The sequence below is a fragment of the Arachis ipaensis genome, chromosome B7 (genome assembly GCF_059453495.1).
Source record: "Arachis ipaensis isolate K30076 ecotype BB chromosome B7, ASM5945349v1, whole genome shotgun sequence".
Taxonomy (NCBI): domain Eukaryota; kingdom Viridiplantae; phylum Streptophyta; class Magnoliopsida; order Fabales; family Fabaceae; genus Arachis; species Arachis ipaensis.
The window spans coordinates 134,228,147-134,234,146 of NC_142442.1; positions in this window are offsets into that span (position 1 = coordinate 134,228,147).

Genomic DNA, 6,000 nt, shown 5'->3' on the forward strand with positions numbered 1-6,000 from the left:
AATGTAAAAGATGTTTCTATTCTTTTAAAGATTAAAAGGATCATACAACAAGAAGAAGATTTATCAACTGTCGATTAAGTTGTTAATATGATATCCACCATAGGTATATGTATGTGTTTATTTTGATGATGCTAGCATTTTTTTTCCTTTTTTGATGTTTATGATATGTTGAATGAACGTGTTTGTTACCTTGATGCTCACGTTCCATTTTGTGTGACTTTTGTGAGTTTGTTATTCCTCATCAAAATAAAAAAAAAAAGAAACAAAAAGAAAAAAGACACTTCTAAACAAGGAGAACACAATTGATGAAGACCTCTTTTAGGTTTTGTTTTATACTCTCTTACTCCTTTAAAATCCAAAAAATTAAAGATGTAATTAAAATGCAAACATGTTTCATGAAAAATAAGCCTTAGAAAACGTGAACATTGGGTTAGGAATGAAGGAACATTCTTTGAATAAGAAGTTTTTGAGTTAAACAAGGTCATGGAAAATGAACCCATGAAATATGATTGGTTATTTTTTTTTACTGGGTCGTAAAAGTAGTGGTTGTCTTCATGGGGATGAATAGTTTCTCTTGCATATGAAGAGAGTCAGAGTTTCCGGAATTAGGGTTAAGTAATACCGAGAATAGAAAAGACAGTTATGGAATAATGAAAATGGACATGGATAAAAGTGAAAAAAATTTCTTAAAATTAAACGGCTAAGATATCTATAGAAACCGGACATGACCACGGAAGTTTAGCTTTATTTATTTGAATAAGTAATGAACTCTTAAGATATCTCATTTTATATCCATCTAAAAAAGAGATTTAAATAACTTCTCTAGAAAAAGGGAAACGGCTACTACCATCTAAGGTGAAACTACTCTAAAAAGTGGTTATCTTTTCTACTATAAATATACTGAGACCCTCAGGTGTATTCAAGACCCAATCTACTAAAAATCTGCTTAAAGTCTTTACTAACTTAAGTATCAGAGTATCTTGCAAGTATCACCCCCCACCTCCTCACAAGGAATTCGGACGGCGGCACCTCGACACCAGCACAAGCTGGACGCTGCCTTAGAAGGAGTCTGGACCTCACGTTCAGGTCCAAATCACCGTTTTTAACCCTTGGAACAGATATCATATGATGGTTTTCAGTGGCTAAGAGAAGGGGTTGAATCTTAGCCCCCTTTTCTGCTCAGTAACACTTGCTGGTCTTTGAAATGACTTCAGGAGACTTTTTGATTTTTGTCTCGTCCTTAGCCACGAGACTTTTATTTTTGTCTCATCACTTAGCACGAGATATTTTTTCAATTTTAGCTCCTGTGCAGTAGAAACAGAAATGGAGTAGAGAAAAGAGAAAATTACACCCAGATATATCCTGATTCAGTTGCTAAGTGCAGTGCAGCCTACATCCTAGGGGTGCACATGGGTCGGGTGAAGCCGGGTTTGATGTGACCCAGACCCGGCCCGAAATATACACCGAGTCTATTTATTAGACCCGAACCCGACCCTAGACCTGATGAAACCAATACACTTTCGGGCCACAATTATACTGGGTGAAAACCGAGCCGTTAACATTACATTACGTTGATACCTTCTTGTAAGCTAGCATGTAAAAATATCCAAATTTCCAAGACTCCAACCATTATTTAACATGGTAAAATTTACTTAGAAAAATATAACAAGAACCAACCCTTCTTTAAAATTAAAGCATAACCACAATCAATACTAAAGTAAAACCACAATCAATACTAATATTGTCTAATAATACCAAATATTTAAATCAATACAAATAACACAATATTATGTATTAGTCTAAAGTCTTGTGCATTCTAAACATAAAACATTAACTTATAGTTTTATAATGACTAATAACACAAAATATTAAGGTTTACAATACTTAAATTTCACATAAGAATAGTCATGATCCATCACTAATAACACAAAATATTAATTGTGTATGATGACTGGGCCACCGGGCCGACTTCGGGTGACCCGAGCTATGGCTCGGACCCGACCCAAAATAATGACCGGGTCTATTTTTGAGACACTTATCCGACCCTAAACCCGATGAAATCATACCAAATTAGCCCCTAAAGTGTTCGGGACCGGACCGGGACTTCGGACCGGGCCGGGTCTGTGCACCCCTACTACATCCAGTCTCCATCACAACCATGATGGAATTTCATTATAATCTTCCTGATTACAATCTGTAAAGTGCTAACCCAACTTACAAGGAGATTCCCACAGAATCATGAAACACAACATAGATGAACAAAGGAACTCTAAGGACATCTATGGCTTTTTCTTTTAATTTTGCACTCTCTGCCTTTTTTCGCTCTATGGTTTTTTCATACAAACCTCACTGTTTGCCTTTTTCCATGAGACTCAAGACATGACAAAATTAAACAGAAAAATTACAAAACAGAATACATTGAAGGAGAAGAGAAAACTGTTAGCTTAGGTAGCTCTGAGAATTCTGTGCCTTGCACTCTCAAACTTTCTCCTTGCTCCAAACAGTGGCTGTTCTCTCTTTTTATAGAAGAGGAAAGCCTCCACTTTTGAAGCCAAAAATCAAGCCAACTTCTTCTTCTCTAAGTAACAAAACCGGTTTGGCCAGAGAGAGAGAAGAGATAATCCATGCAAAACCCAACATGCAATTACCTCTAGTTCTTTCTTGGTCATCACTCTTCATCAATCCGAGCGCTCCATCCTTAGCTTGCTCTCCAAGATGGATTTCTGGCCCTTGTTGCTTCATGATGATGATGGCTTCTTCTGCTCCACTTTTGCTTCCTCTCTCACGTAGCCACCCTAGCTATCTTCTGTGATGAGTGAACCCAAAAGTAGTGACAAGCCATCTCCTCCAAGATCTTTTCTTTGCTGGCCGAATCTCCTTCAACCATTTTTGGTATGGAGGAGCCAAGATCTCATCACCATATCCTTCCTTTCATGGTTGCAGATCTTAGCCACTACATTTTTTATGTTTTCTTGCCATCATTGTGATGGTCTTGTAGCTTGCCTTCCCTTCTTTTTGATAGCTCAAAATCTCCATTGTTTGCTGTGTAAGAACCGAAGAGAAGGAAAGAGATGAAAGAGAAGAAAGTAAAAAGCAATCAAGTGTGTTTGAATAAATTAATTAAAGTGAGTTACTTTTACTTCCCTTAGGTGGAGTAGCGTGTAGCATTGATAATCACCATCAAATCAATTTGTCAATCTCTCTCTCATAGTTTCCATGCAATAAATGATAATTAAATGAATTTGAAATCCATCACATGGTTAGAATTGAGATCCGTTGGAGGGCATAGGCAAATATCAACATTTGCTTTCCTGATGAATTGTTTTCGGATCATGCATAGGGGTGTATGGCAAAATATGTTTAACTTGGGCTTGCAACAAGTAATGGATCAATTTGGCCCAAAGTGACATAATAATTAATTGATCCATACTCATCACATATTTTTGCATCAAAGCTGATGGATTTAACCAATTGGGCTTAAGTAAAGTTTCTGGCCCAAATATCATAACCATGTATTCAGCCACCATAATCACAATATCTTAATACCAGGGCTGAATTGGGCTTGCACCAGAAATTTATTTTCGGCCCAATAAGAAGCTGCATCACAAAATTATTAGTTTAACAAATAAGAGTTAGAAACATTTTAATAATTTTGTAATTTAACACAATTAATAATGTTTAGTCATCACAAATATTAATTTAGAGTTTTCCAAACTCATCAATCTCCCCCTTGATGACAAACATTATTAAAATTGAACTGGAAAGAAATTTAAGATTGAGTAAAGAGTACTCCCTTTGAATTTTGAATTTCTCCCCCTTTCAAATTGTCACATGACTCCCCCTTAATATATGCCATTTTTACCAAGGGAAGCACTAACCTGTAATATTTTAATCAAGTTTCAAGTAACAATGTTATTTAGCATATTCATTACATGATGCTAAATGCTTGATTTATGAGCAGATTTGAATAATATACAAAATTTATTTGTTATCATAAATTGATTTTCTGCTCAAACTTTATACATATCAATTTAGTATAAAAAATTGTTCAAAAGATTTTCAAATATTTTTCAATCAAGATATCAGAGCAATATTATTATGGTAAGGAAAATATTTTTGAATCAAACATGGCAGCTGTTATATTTTACACAGATTAAAGGAACTGCCAAAAATAAGTTATCAAGTCAACATGTTTACCAAGATGAATTAGAATATTCTTATTTCAAAAGAGGCATGCAAATTCATCAAGATAACTTAACAACTAGGATAAACAAATGCATTCCTAAACATCATAAACCAAATGTATTTCTAGCAGCAGTAATCACAGCGAAACAAATCAAATATTATCAACAACATGTATTCTTTTAACAAGGGTGATCATGAATTTTTAAAGGAAAATTTCATCCCCTGTTCCCCTGTTCATTTCCTGTTTTTCATTTCAATTTTTGCACTTTCTCCTCCTTTTGTCATCAAAGGGGCACCTGCAAGAAGATTTAACATGGAAGCATAATATGCAAAATATAACCCAAAAGTGTCTACAAAGTATCACAGAGTTATTGTTCCAACAGAAACAAGCCAAAACAAAGTACCAAATTGAGCCTAAGTGTGCCAATATCAAACAGTAAACATAATTTTAATCATCAGAGAGATTGAAGTCAGATCTCTTGGCCCCTGCTTCACTACCCACTTCATCATCCAGGCTTTCAAGCATTAGACCGACCCTTTCTTGGCATTTCTTCCAGCCGACTCATTTTCATATGCAAGTTTACGTGCAGACTTATGAAACTGAACCATGAGATCGGACATGTTTGAGAATTCTGTGAGAATGTCTCTTAGGGAATCGGTCGCCTTTGAGGATTCTGGCTGGCTCTCAAAGTCATCATCAGAAGCCATAGATTTCTTTCCCTTTTTAACAGCCCCGCCTCCTTTGATCATAGAGACTTTGTTCTCTACATCCTCATTTGTTAAATCTACCTTAAAGTACTCAAAAATGCACGTGAGAAACATTCTATAAGGTAAATTAGCCTTTTTTGTACTCTTTACAGACTCCCACATATGTCTAATCATGAGATAGCTAAATGAAATAGAAGATGAAGTAACGAGAGCAAATATTATGAGACAATCAGATACGGTTACCCTATTATGAGAGCCACTCTGTGGGGGTAAGAATGTAAGTTATGATGCGGTGCAGCAGGGAGTTGGTTGGTCCAAGAGCCTTGTGAGTAGGAACAGTGCCGTCTAGGCTAGACAGATTCTCACAAATTTGATGAAGAACTTGCTTGTATGCGATCCCAACGTGCGCATCCCATTTGTCAGTCATATAAACCCTCGGCCCTTCATCAGTGTAACCAAGGGCAGAGCCAATGGTCTCAGCATTCAGAGTAATATGCACATGCTTCACGTAGGAGTGAAGACTACCATCAATCAATCTCAGATTCGCATAAAACTGTCTTACCAACCCTGGGTAAACCATTTTGTGAATGAGGAGCAATGGAGACCATTTGAGATTGTCAAACAGAGGATGCAAATCAATCCCTTTGGAGGCCAGAGAATCAAGATTCACCAAGTATGAGGGACACAGATGCCGCTTTTCCAAAACCTCTTTGTGGAATTCATAGAATGCACATGTAGAAAACCTTGAAGGATCAAAATGAGAATGTGGCTTATAAAATTTGTTCTTGAAATCCATTGAGCCAAGGTTTGTGGGTTCCCGGGTCTCATGAAGCACGTAACCTTTGGTTTTTTGAGAGCTTTTCCCAGATGCATGAGGGGTGGACTTCTTCGGTAGTGATGGAGGAGGTGATGTATGAGATTCCTCTTCCTCTTCCTCCATGCTTGGTTCCTTGTTCTTGTCACTTTTTCTCCTTCCAGAAGATTTCTGGGCTATAACCTTGCGCCTCATGGATTCAGTTTTCTTGGTGGGAGGTGAAGGAGAAGATGAAGAAGTGGAGTGAATGTGTATGTGTGTATGTGTTTGGGGAGTGGAAGGCTTTTGAGAGA